Genomic DNA, 13,856 nt, shown 5'->3' with positions numbered 1-13,856 from the left:
ATCTATGGTGTTGGTGCATGATTTAGTGGACAGTAAACGCCAGAATTTGTTAGGGTTTTATTGAAGTATTGAAAGGAGGTCAGATGAGTAAAACTTGTCTTTTGCGTCCTTTAATTCATTAAGATAGGTGGTAACACTGAGCCGGCAGTTTTCCCACGTTTATAGATTTTTATTGCATGATGTCATTCTATATAGACGTTTTCTTCTGTTCAAGAGAGATTTGAGACGTTTGGAAAACCAGGGGTTGTCGCAATCGGATTTAAGAGTTATTGTTCGAATGTATTTATTTCTTAAGTTGAGAAGCATGTTCTTGACTAACTCCCAGTTAGTATCTACGGTTCGAGTCTGATACGAGTGTTCAAAACTGTCGAGAAAAATTGTAAGTTCGTAGTTAATAGCGTCAAAGTTTCCTCTCTCGTAGTCAACAATTACTTTATTCATAGGCGATCGCTTTTTGATTGGAAGTTAGATACAGATGTGCAGGAAATTACGGTTACTGATACCTGGTAACGTGTTAATTCCGGTAATATCATCAGGATTCAATGTTAATAAAAGCTCCAGGGTATTGGAATGTGTTACAACTTGCTGCAGATTTAAGTCTTGTACTAGGTCGAGAAATTGTTGCGCTTCGGTAGACAGTGAACTGTTCGGGACTGAGAGCAAGGTCCAATTCATGCCAGAATAATTAAAGTTACCGAAGAGGTAGATTGGTGTGTTGAAAAACTGTTTGAGTTCTGGTTAGGCTGCTGAAAAGGTTATCACAAAAGGACTGTCTCTTGTTAAGGGGTGGGGGCGACCGCATACGCCAAAGACCAATTTCGACGATGTGGTATGTACGCAGACATGGAAGATAAGTGAAGATGACAATGTACTTCTTACAACAATGAGGACCCTTCTTCTCCTACTACCACTCCTGTCATGGCCATATAGGGTGAAGTTTCGGTAAACGGGGAAAACCTTGTGATCTGCAATATCTGGGTTCAACCGCGTTTCGTTAGCATGACAATGTCTGCATTGGTGTCATCGATGAAGCTGCTAATTTGATCACGCTTGCGTATTATGATGCGAATGTTGGTAAAAGCGATGTTAAAGTGTTTGAACGATGTCTTCGGCTGCGTGGAAAATTCACAGAAAGATTAGATCTGCGTCATTTGCTGTTTACCGTTGTTACGTCCAGTGTTTTGGTAGTGCTCGAAAAGGGTACAGTTGAATTCAGAAATTGGTTAACGCTATCTGAAGAGGCGTCATAGAAATAAGATTTTTTGCCCACGTGCAGTTTATCCAGTTTGAGTTTGAAAGCGCAATTTTTGGGCCGGACGAACTGGCAGCAGTTTTGTACGAGCTTGCCGAGTGGCGACAGCAAAGTCTTCACTGATGGCGTAGCCTGAGTCTTTTAGCTTTCGCCCGCAAGCCAAGATACTATCTTTAGTTTTGAAGTGCATTAGTTTAATAACAACTTGTCGGTTTTGTTTTCACTCAAGTTTCCAATTCTATGTGCACGGTCTATATGACTCCATGGGGTCCAATTTTAAGCCCCGTTTGTTTTTGCGTAGCGTGAGTACTTTTTCCTCGGGCTGTTTCCACGATTCGTTTTCACTATCGTCCAAGCCCAAGAAAAGCAGATTATTTCGGCGCCTTCGATTGCTGGCATCGAAACTTGCAGCCGTGGACGCGGCAAGTTCTTGTTGTACTGGAGCTGTATTGATTTCTGCTTGGGAGCTTTTTTTTTGTATTCTAGTGCGGATACACGGTCACTTAGGGCTGTTATTTCTTTCTGCCTGCCTTTAACGTTATCATAGTTGGCTGATAATCTTAAATTCATACAAAAAGAAATCTATACTGTGTGTTCTACTTTATTCTTTAGATTTGACCAATTGCTCTTCCTTTCCTTTTTCCTCCCCTCGTTCCTATCTTTCATTTCTACGTTGTTGTCACCTCCCTACTCAAGAGTAAGCAGGCGTTGTGCCCCTTCCGGTGGCAGTTACCAGCCTGCTCCTCGCTTTCCCTTTCTTGTTAATTGTATATATGTGCTCAAAACAAATAATAATAATAATAATAATAATAATAATAATAATAATAATAATAATAATAATAATAATAATAATAATAATAATAATAATAATAATAGTCGTTGGCTTTTTGGTTGCCTTCAAGACGTTTTAGAGCAGCTAGTAAAAATGCAATTGATTCAGTGTTCGTGGGGCCGGGTTTAAGCTCAATATCACCAGATAAGATCAAAATTATGTCACAAAGTACTTTAGTACCATAGTACCAACACTCTTGGAACACTGGCAGACAAGGCAGTGCCATTTGAAGTCCTACGGCAAGCCGCCGCGACAAGGCAAGGATTGTTAGAGCGGTATTCATTGAGATAGTTAAGATAACCAACCTGGAAGGTCAGAAGGACATGAAGCATTCTGTTGCAGGCGTTGTCGTGCCCCTGCTAGGCGTCGGTTGGCGGCACGTTAAGAAGCGCACGAGCAGGTCCTGTGATTAATGACGTTGTTGATGGTGGAGGTTGTCAGACAAAACGGCTGGTGTACGTTAGTCCTGGATAATCGGGCATAGGTGGTGGTTTAGTGTAGTTAAATATAGGTCCGGTTCGGTGCAAGGTGAAGGCACTGGTCGCCGACTGAACATCCGGGGATATGCATGCATGCGCAGGTGGCATAAATATATATATATATATATATATATATATATATATATATATATATATATATATATATATATATATATATATATATATATATATATATATATACATATATATATATATATATATATATATATATATATATATATATATATCCAGGGCCTCACATAGTTGTGACGTAATGCCTAGCACATTTCTCGACCATTTACCGCGAAATCATCACTGAATTTCTTTGTTAATCAGACGCTTGAGTTGTTTGTTAAACCAAGGTGTATCGTTGCTGCATTTAATGGTTAAAACAGATATGAGCCCCTTGTCTAAGCTGCAAAAGATGTCACTAAACAAGAAACAGTTTTCTTCTTTTTTTATCATGATACGTATGCCTCGAAAGACGATAGATGATGATTCCCAGTTGATACTTGCATAGTCAGCCTTTTTGTAGCATCTTATACGCTTGGACCTACGTCTAATTTTGTTTGGGGATTGCATTAAACGACCAGTGACGATGTTAGGAGCGGACAGTGCAGCAAGAAGAGCAATATCCGAACAACAGGTGGATTCATTCCTCAGAATGAGGTCAAGCATATTTATGAACAAACCTAGATAGACTGTGGGTAGTATCTGTAATTAATTGCCTTAATTAGACATCTAAACATGAGTGACCGAATTCTCGTTCTTCTGTTTCAGTTCAAAAACTGTCAAGAGAGACAGTTGTGTCCTCACAAACTTCTTTTTGTGAGGGCGGAACAGACTGGGAGTCTCCTGTCTATACCAGCAAAATAAAGTCATCAAAAGTTACTACCTCTGGACGCGCAAATGATGCCAGTATTTCGTTTATTCCTCAGTGAAATGAATTTGAGAAGACACTGCTGTTTGGCGGTGGATAAAAAAACTGGGACGATTACGGCATTTATGCTGTTCGTGCCACACTGAGACGAGATGATAATATATTTAGAGGATAATGCTATTATTACAACGAGCAAAGCAACACGTTAATGTTTACCGCGACGCGTACACCACCGGTTCTCCCGTGGCTGCGATTGTAGTGAAAGAAGTTGAATTCAGATGACATGACAAGTATACCGGCAAGTATTGTCAGAGGCTGCCGGTGTCAGAGGTCGCCAGCTGAAGTTTAGTCTGCGAGTCACCAACATTTGCACTTGCCGAAAGTTCGCGTAAACGTTTTTGGGACCTATAGCGAAGTCACTGACTCAACCTTAGACTCTAATTCAGCGACTTGTCTAGCTGAGAAATAAATCTAGCTTTTGAGGCCAATTAAATGTAAAACTGCAGTGGTTTGTTAACTGATTATTCAAGGCTGGTGTCGCTGCGCTCAAGGCGCTCAACTGTTGCAAATGCAGAATCCAGCTTTTCTTCCTGGAGCTTCTTCATAAGTCTAGGAATAGACTAGATTCTATATCATCACAAATTAATAAGAGACGGCAACATTCATTTCATGTTTTTCATCAACAAATAGAATGGTGGTTAGACATTTGGAGTACTAGAAAGCGACTGGTCAGTGTTGTGTTTGTTAAAGTAGCCTGTGGGGAACCACCTAACCTATGCATTTGAACTCTGCGTAAAAGCGGGCAGGAAGATGGCGACTGGCGATTGCAGTTCCGTCGGAAAGGCGAAGCACCGATTGCGATAGCAAATTATCGATACCTGTAAGAAGTAAGGATAGTAGTTTTATCGGTGATATGAACTGATAAATACTCGCTTACTAACTAAATTAACAATGATAGAATATGTAAGCGTGACTCAACGAGGACGTAGAAAGAAACAGACACATGGAGACAGCACTGTCTTTATGTGTCTGCTTCTTTCTACGTCCTTGTTCAGTCGCGCTTACACATTCTGTCACAGATTCAAACCAACAAGGCCGTCAACGTGTTTTAACTAAATTAACCAGCACGGTGTCACGCGCGCACAGGTAAGCATGAACACGCATCGCTCGATGACAGCGGAAACTTTCTGTGAAAACGCTGGAGTTAGGAATCGCGGCAGCAGCCGCGAGCCAATTTACCTCCGTGCATCCGTCGCTTCAACGCGTACGAAACGTCGAATGCACATCGCACATTAAACTACCGGCACTACGCGCACTCTGCAAACAACGCAGGTGGCTTTGAAGATGAGGCGTGTGCGGGCGCGCACTTCAGCCACGTCGCAGACCGCTTTCAATACACACGAGCGCCGGCAACGCGTCCCTACGGCGTCCGCGATTCGCGTGGCCAACGCCTTAGTAGACGCTGCAGTTGTCTCCACTCTGTACGGAGCGGCGGGCGAGGGAGACATCGAGGCGCCGTAGCAGCCACTGGTGAAGAAAACCCCTCCTCCCTCGCCTCACGCCCCTGCCTCGCGCGCCACAGGAGAGGGCACGCACCCGGGCCGCCTTCCTCCCTCGAGCACGCGAGATTGTACTGCGTTCCCCGGCTCACCCTCACAAGCTTTCCCTCATACGGAACCTCACGACAACGGCGGCGGCAGAAATGCGGCTGGAGTGTCCATGTAATTGCTATCGCAATTAAAAACAATCAGTCCGGCTCATCTATTTGGATAAGAGGAGCACCCGGCGTAAAGCTTGCTCTTAATGAAAGCAAAGAGCGACGTGCGCTTGCTAGTGGTGCCTGAACGGTTAGCTGTGAGGGTCCAACGTAAGCCCCTTCCGGACTCCTTTCAACGCCTTGACTGAGCGCGCGCAATGACGCGTCGCTGCGAAAGTATGCAGAGTTACAACGCAGAGCACGTCCGCTGTTATCAAAGGGGCATTAGCTGCCATCACTTCACGTTTGCACGCGCGCTCGCTTGTGGCTTTTTCTGTGAATGTTTGTGCAAACGCAGGTTCGTACGGCTGTTAGCCAGCACGTGCGGGAAAACTGGGCCCTAGCGATATAGATCGCATCGAGATGATTGCGCCGCTGCATTCGAATTCCATTTGCTCTCGGCGGCCGCAGAGTGGGAGTCTTGCGAACGGCTGAACTCTCGCTTTTATGTGTGCAGTAAGATTGTTGCCATGATGGAGCGCGTACGTGACAACTGGCACAAGTCCGCGTACGCTGTACGCAGTTAAATATATTGTTTCGTTTTATGCTCGCTGTACCGCTTCCATTCACTCAATTCGTCATTTTTAGTGTGAAAGAAGTGTCAAGAACTCTGTAGAATCTTTTGAGGATAATAAAATGAGGCTAATTATTTGGTATTCAGATCTATGGTACCTTCTACATGATTGACGGCGAATCGCATTCAAGTATTTGGTGCGTTTTCAGTCTGTTTAATTTTTCATTTTTTTTTCGCGCCATTTCAACACGAGCGCATGTCTGGAACAATCATTCGCGCTGATTTACGCTACTCTCCACAAGTGTAATGATTATTCTTGATACTGGCACACTGCTTTTACGACGTAGGACATGCCGCGGAGATTGGAAAAGAGTATATAAGGCTGTGAGTTCTTTCCTTGCGGTCGCTAAGAAGGGAGGAAACAAAAAAAGAAAGAAAGTGAAAATAAAGAAAATAAAGTTTCCCTCACCCATCAAAAAGGGAGTGACGCCTTGTCGGCACCGAACCAAGCAAAGACCCGGCTTACGTCCGGGAAAACAATACGCTTCCCGCCAAGGGAACAAAGGCCTTTTCGGAGGCTTCAAAGCTATGCAAGCTGCCGCAACGAACACATTTTGTCTTCTATCGTCAATCTGCACACTGACTCATAATGTAAATAATCTGTAAATATTTTCTTGTTTGTTTTTAGTGATCACGATGCCCACCTTCGTTGTCGTCTTCGTCCTGCGGTGAAGTCCACATCACCCAGTCCAAGTCGTGTATCAACCTCCACGGGTTTTAGCAAGCTCAAAACGGGTGTAGAGATCTGCTATAAAGCTTTGCCGTAATGAGCTCTGATGTTTTTCATGCATGGAGCAGGTTTGAGGGAATTTTTGCTCCTTCGGTTCTATGAAAAGGGGCCAGAAGCTCTTAGAGAGGCATGGATGTATATATATGCTGACTTTATTCTCGCTTCCAGCGCGCAACGCGCGCGACCCGCTGTCGCCACCCTGCATGGTCGTCACGGCAGACCAGTTTACCGCTGGCGGCATCTACGGGGCCCTGCGCGCGTGCACGCGTTGGATGGGAGTACCTACCGAGGGCTGCAGAACCTCCGTGCCGAGCAGCGCGAGAAACTCCGCGACGTATTTAGCGATATCTAAATGGGTGGACTGTTTCAGGAGCTGTCGCAAACAGCCACCGCATGCCCGACGCTGACAGATCACCCACGCAGCTAGGCTCGTACCGCCTAATGACGCTCGCATCAGCGGGTTGAAAGCTGACGGAGTGCGTATCACTGCAGCGGCTGGATTGCAAATCTCTCTACCTTCGATCATGCGAGGGCGACGAGGCAAATCCCACTGTTTGTCTTCCTCGATGTTTCGGACCGGTGCATTTGACATTGACCGCGCCGCCGTCCTCGATGGATTCAACGACGCGGGCATAACAAGAATGTGTAATTAGTGAAAGAGAGTGAGAGAGTGAGAGTAAAAAATAGATTTGACGGGAAAAGGCGCAATTTCTGCTTCCCTGCAGGGAGCACGGTTCAACGAAAGGAGACAAAAGGGAAGAAAGGGGCCAAGCGCCTTCAAAGGCCTTTCAGTGGCTAAGGTTCCTAGAGGACGCAGGGCTGGTGTCTAAGCTGTAAATGCGCCGCCTGCCTCCCGCTGTCAGCTATGTGTGCTGCGACCATCTTATTTTTCTTTTCTTTCTCCTTTATACCCCCCTTCTCCACGACGCTGAAACGTGCTCCCTTAAGGGCTTCGGAAAAAAGCGAATTTTTCTCTTCCTCCCCCCACCGCCGCCCTCCAAGAAACAAGAAAAAAGAAAGAACGAAAGAACAAATCCTTGTTTTTGCGCGCACTGGGTCGCGTGAGTATCGTCACTGACCTCGCTTCGCCGGCGTGTATGCACCACATTCCAAAGTTCTTCTGCGGGAGCGGTTACTCGCAGCGCGTTCGAGATAGGGAGGCTCGATTAACATATTTATTCGATTAACGATTAATCATTCAGCATTTTAGCCTTAAATCAATTAATCGCGTTCCATGCAAGGCTTTCCGTCGAATAATTTTCATCGATAGTCCGCGAATGCACGCAAAACTTCCGCGCTACTGGCCGCTCGAGGCACTTTGAGTGTATTCGCGGGCTTCTTTCGACCTCGGAAAAACACATTCATGTAGCGCGTATCGAGCAGAAGAAAGCTGTATCGGCAGTGCTTCATGTTGCTCTACAATTTTCACATGGGCGCGTGTAATCTATCACATAATATTGGAGAAGTTGACTAAAAAATTAAGACTATTTATGTAATTAGGCGGAATTATGAAAACTATCTGAGTATCTCGAAGCAAGAGCAAACAAAATTACTTTGGTTCTGCCTAACTACAAATATTGGCGCATGATAGTTGAGAAACCCTATATATGTACTCGTATATTGTAGCAAAGAAGACAGGCGTGTGCTTCGGGCGTAGCGTCAAGCCCTTGCTCGAGGAAAGAACTCGGTACTCGGTGCGTTACGCTCGATCAATAGACCTGCCTGTGTATACTTCTCGGCAGTTAATGAACCGTTAATTTGGTACTCCACAAGCGCATTTGGTGGAGGTTGCTAGGCTATCCCCAACGCTGGAACTCGACAGTCGGATAATGCCGCCAATCGTGCTTGACGACTCAAGCCGAACACCACCGCCAGACTCGCCCACACTTCTGTGTTCCGCCTCGCTGCGTCAGCGGAATCCAGACATCATCAGCGGCTCCAACTAAAAAGACGTCGAAGGCTGACTCTCTTCCTACGAACGCGTGGGAGCCTAGAACAAACGGGGCGCTCCTCATACGTTGAACTGCTGAATGACTTTTTGGACTTTGTTGATAACCATGAGAATAGTGAACTTGCCTTCATAGTTGTCGCATTCTCCTTCTATGTAATCATTACCCCTCATCCAGCCTTTACGTTCCCCCCTTTCCCTGTGAAGAGTAGCAGGCTAGAGCACGCTAGCTCAGGCCGACCTCTCTGCCTTCCTTCAAATAAGTTCTCTCTCTCTGTCATAAGACGAACAACACGCTCTTCTACATCACGGGTTTCGCGAACGTGGGGTTCCGCAATCACGAATGTGACCTTCGCATCTGGTCCGACTTCAAGACGAACTTGACGCACGTTTCCCGTCGCTCCGCTGTGCGAGAGCTTTGTGCCGAAGAGCTCTTGTGCAACCTTTCCCAACAGCGTGTTCAGAACTTCAACGACATAGAAGGCGTCGTCGACCTCTGTAAACGTGTCAATGCATCAATGACCGAATCCGATAAGATCCGCCATATATTGAAGGGCGCCGAAGAGGACGCCTTTCATATGCTCCTATTGCAACACCCACACACTGTCGTCGATGTCATTGAGATTGGTCAGAGTAATGATGAAGTCTGCCGACTATGCTCCTGACTCGATGTCCTTCCACACATGTCTAGCTTAACCGCAGTTCCCGACCATCGCCCCTTCCTCCGCGAAATCAAGGAGCTCATTCACGCCAAAGTCGCTCGGTAGCTCACTCACTGCCGTTCCGAGCCCTACGCCATCTTTGACTCCAAACCTGCGACATATGATACAGGAGCAAGTATATGAAGATACTCCGTCCTCGCCTACGCCACCGCCGATGCCTACACCTATAACTTGCGCCAAACTTGTAACGTGTAGCCTCCTTCTCTTCACCACTGCCCGCTGTACCATGACGTGCACTCCGCGTTTCCCGCCAGTGTACCAGTCAACACTAGACCGTGGCGCGCGCCCGACAATCTTCCAGTACGCTTGTATTGTGGCATCCCTCGTCATGTGGCACGCTTCTGTCGAGGTCGCTTATGGCTTCCCCTAGCTGACCAACCTGCGCCCTTCTACGCCCCTCCAGTTCGGTTTTTCTCGTCACCTCCTGAATCACAGCCGACTCTTCCACGCACCGCCAATTCTTCTGCCCATTATCGCCGCTCGCCGCCTCCTCGACGTCGTTCGCTTGCTCCAATGCGTCGTCGTCCCACTTTTCCGAACAGGCAAACCAGTCGCCGCAGTTCTCGAGGCATGAACTGCGTCTGTTTCGAAAAGCACTAGGCCTTGCTCTTCTCCGGCGAATGTTATCGCAGTATCTGCAGATGGAATTGTCTCAATTGGACTAGTCGACATATATAGGAGCCGCGGTTTCTGTAATTACAGAAGAACTTTATCACTTGCTCAGACAAATAACGACACAGTTATCTGCACTGTCAATCCGTGCTGTAAGCGCTCGGCACATTGCCCCTGTTTCTGCATGGCCTGCCCACATCACTATTCAATTACTCTCGTACATGTCTCTTTTTTCTATTCCTTCTTTTCTCTCCCCCAGAGTAGGGTAGCCAACCAGACGCACTTCTGCTTAACATCCCTGCCTTCTTCTTTTACACATCTAAATTTTCTGTGTTCTCTTACTTTCAACGTATCGCCCGCTCCTGCCTAAAGTCTAGTATTCAGACTGGCAGATATATACATTCGCCAGATATATACATTCGCCGGATATATATATATATATATACGCGAGAAGCCGCGGAATAGGCATGGCATGTCTTAAATTCTCGGCTCTGCTCGCACTGCATCGAAAGAGTGCGCGTGCAGCTTTATTTTGCGCTAGAAACTTGCTTCGTCCCAAATGCAAATTAAAGTGGGGGTTTTATTTTTCACGAAAGTGTATGCGTGCTGCGAAAATAGGTTTGCGGCAAAAAATAAAAGCGAAACAAACAGACCGAGAAGCGACCAACGTGTGGAGAAAAGGCAAAATCGGTGCGTACAAGAAATATAACATACCATTTCTAAATGAGCCGAAATCGCAATTTCGGCTCATTTAGCCGAAAGCTCACTCACTCACTCGAAAGCTCACTCGACACACGTTCTGTCTCTTCGAGGCGCAAAGTGCAACTGACGGTGCTACGGAGCAGATAACTGTCAGTTCCGCTATCATATATATATATATATATATATATATATATATATATATATATATATATATATATATATATTGCAAGACTGCGAAAGTAGTTTCCATATTCAAAAATGGTGACAGATACTCACCAGATAACTACCGGTCAATTTCACTCACGTGTATTTGTTGTAAAATGCTCGAGCATATAATTGCTTCTCGCATATACAAACATCTGGAATCAAACAACTTTTTATTCACTAATCAGCCCGGGTTCAGGGAGGGTTTGTCATGTGAGACACAGCTTTTAGAATTCATGACTGACCTGCATTTAGACATGGACCATAATGTACAGATTGATAGCATATTCCTTGACTTTTCCAAGACGTTTGATCGCGTGGCCCATTGCCGCCTGATTTCAGTGTTAAACGCACTAAGATTGGATTCACTGACACTAACTTGGCTCCGGAATTTTCTTTCTAATCCCCAACAATTTATAATCGTTAACTATCTTTCTTCGCTGCTTTCCTATGTCACTTCCGGCGGGCCACAAGGTAGCGTTCTTGGGCCGCTACTATTCCTATTATACATTAACGATCATCCTAATAACTTAGCATCCCGAGCGCGAATATTCGCAGACGACTGCATCATTTAGCACCCTATAACCAGCCTCGATGACCACCTCATTCTTCAAAACGACCTTCATCTGATATTGGATTGGTGTAACACTTGGTTAATGACTCTTAATTCGTCTAAATGCAAAGTAATATCCTTCATTCGTAAACACTCAATCTCCTATTTCCAATATAACGTAAACAATAAGCCAATTTCTACAGCAACTTCCTATATATACTTAGGCAATAATCTCGCATCAGTCCTTTCCTGGACCCATCACATTACTACTATATGCGCTAATGCTTCAAAATCACTGGGGTACTTACGCCGAAACCTACGCAATTCGCCCTCTAACATTCGTAAGCTAGCTCATCAGACGTTTGTTCGCCCCCAGCTCGAATTTGCCTCTCCAATCTGGTCACCCCATCACACAACCTAATCAGCTTATTAGAATCAGTTCAAAATAGGGCCGCCAGGTTTATCTCACGTAACTACACCTACAATTCAAGCATCTCACAAATAAAACTTGAAATTTCACTTCAGCCACCTAGAACTCGATGTGATTTTGCGCTGATATCATTATTTCACAAGTACGTTCATGCCGATAGGAAATCTTCTTTAAGGCTTCAAGCCGCACCTTTCACATCTCGCAGATTATATAATCACCTCAGCTTCACACTCATCTACGGGAACACTCATGCCTTCAATTGGTCGGCGCTTCCTCGTGCCATTCGATTGTGGAATGCTCTTCCTGATGTCATCGTCTCCGAACATAATCCTGATAAATTCCGCCAGCTCATCAGTTCACATTGCACCGCCTAACTTCAATAAAGTGGATGATGCTTTTTCTTCTTTTTCCAGCTATGTGCTCATCATTTCGCTTATTATTCTTGTATTATTTAGTATTGTTTAGTATTTGTACTGGAAAGGCTACATTCTTTTCATTGTTCATTGAAGGAACTGTATCGCTCGTCTTCTTATAATACGTACATTACGGACCCTGTTATTTTTATACAATGCTGTAATGCTTGTATAAGATGTGTATACATTTTTCCTATCTATTAATAATGTGTCTCCATCATACATATATATATATATACACATATATATATATATATATATATATATATATATATATATATATATATATATATATATATATATATATATATATATATATATATATATATATATATATATATATATATATATATATATATATGCATTTTTCTGCTTTGGTACTCCTCATGGCAACGCATTAATGTGACACTGCGTGCCCGTCAGTGCGACAGCGGGCCGCCTTCTATAGCGCGGCGTTTTAATATAGAGAAATAGAAATCTAATGTACAAAACAAGTACCGAATCAAGCATGTTCTTTGGAGGATGAAAGGCACGTATACGTAGTTCTCGCAACTATCTTTCCTTTTCTTTTCTTCTTTTTCTGAGGGAGGGGGGGGGGGCAGTTTACGTAAGCGCACGCATGGAGCCGCACGCAGACCTGCACGTACGCGCCCGTGTACGCGCGTGCACACGGCCGCACAAGCAAACGAGCACAAGCAGGCGGTTCCGCGCAAGACGTGCACGAACAAATGCACCCCAGCGATCTGCTACTCGGAAGCTTACTTGGTTACGCGATTGCCACTGCAATATTTTCGTCGTCTACTTCACCGGCAGCCGTGGCATGGACGTCCAATATCCATTTCGACGCGGAATTATGGAAATCACTGGTTGGTGGTCCGTTGTCGGCGACCGACGTAACGACACTTAGATGACTTGAGCGCCTCGGATGGTTCCAATATAGCAAGCCCGTGCGATGAAACAGCGTAGGCTCTAGATAGTGCGCAGCAAATCACTACCAAGGTATATGACACGAGCAATACTGCAAAGGAATTCGATTATAACGACCTTGCTCATCACTGTAGGCTGCTCATAGCGACGAGCGACCAGTTGACTTGATATTGCGCAGTTGCGCTTTCGTACGTGCTTGCTATACCCGGTAAATTTTATTTGCGGTGAGTAATGTTATACAAAGAATGAAATGTTGACGAGAAAGAATAGAAAAGAATACTAAACGTTCACTGAAATAGCAGTGAAAACATCCAAAGGACCATAAAAGGCTAATCCATATCTAGTCCGTCATGCTAACTTTAACGTTTGATCCATATATTGCAATGATATCTAAAAACCGTCTGGTCCTGTTATCATCTTCACTTCTGTGTGAGAAGAAAAGCGATGTCTACCAAGAAACTGCGGATTTCTTGTTATTGCCTCAAAACATGGCGATAACAATTTCGTTGGCAAAAAGGTGGTGTTAGTGATAACAGCGGCCATTGTTTGCGAACGTTATTAATTTTCGGCGTGCGATTGTGCACCGGTAAATGACGTTGAGACTAAGGAATTTTTTTATCAGTTGAAAACGATATGAAACCGTCGGAAAGAACTGAATTGATTTTTAATACTCCAGCTTCTATGAGTGATATACGGACAAAGGCTAGACGTATGTGTTGATTTTGCTCTGTATAGCGCCTGAGTGACGTAACTGCGTAAATGAGGGAGACGACACAGCGACTCTTGAGGTAACATTTTATTTTTCAACTAGCAAAGGTAGAAGCAAATGAGTAAAAATACCT

The 13,856-nt window shown here is 44.7% G+C and overlaps 1 protein-coding gene across 4 annotated transcripts in view; it reads right to left on the bottom strand.

Moving 5' to 3' along the window:
* LOC135903925 (gastrin/cholecystokinin type B receptor-like) overlaps positions 1-13,856 on the bottom strand; it is a 253,501-nt gene that overhangs the window by 33,952 nt on the left and 205,693 nt on the right. The window contains exon 1 of one of the 4 annotated variants that reach the window (XM_065434399.2): positions 2,390-2,471. The exons of the other annotated variants lie outside the window; for them this stretch is intronic. The gene's annotated coding sequence lies outside the window, so the exon portion shown is untranslated. Of the gene's footprint in view, positions 1-2,389; positions 2,472-13,856 lie in introns of those variants that run through there. 4 annotated transcript variants of the gene reach the window in all.

Source organism: Dermacentor albipictus, chromosome 3 (assembly GCF_038994185.2).
Source record: "Dermacentor albipictus isolate Rhodes 1998 colony chromosome 3, USDA_Dalb.pri_finalv2, whole genome shotgun sequence".
NCBI lineage: Eukaryota > Metazoa > Arthropoda > Arachnida > Ixodida > Ixodidae > Dermacentor > Dermacentor albipictus.
The sequence above is the reverse complement of the archived record's forward strand: the minus strand, read 5'-3'. Positions and strand labels throughout refer to the sequence as shown.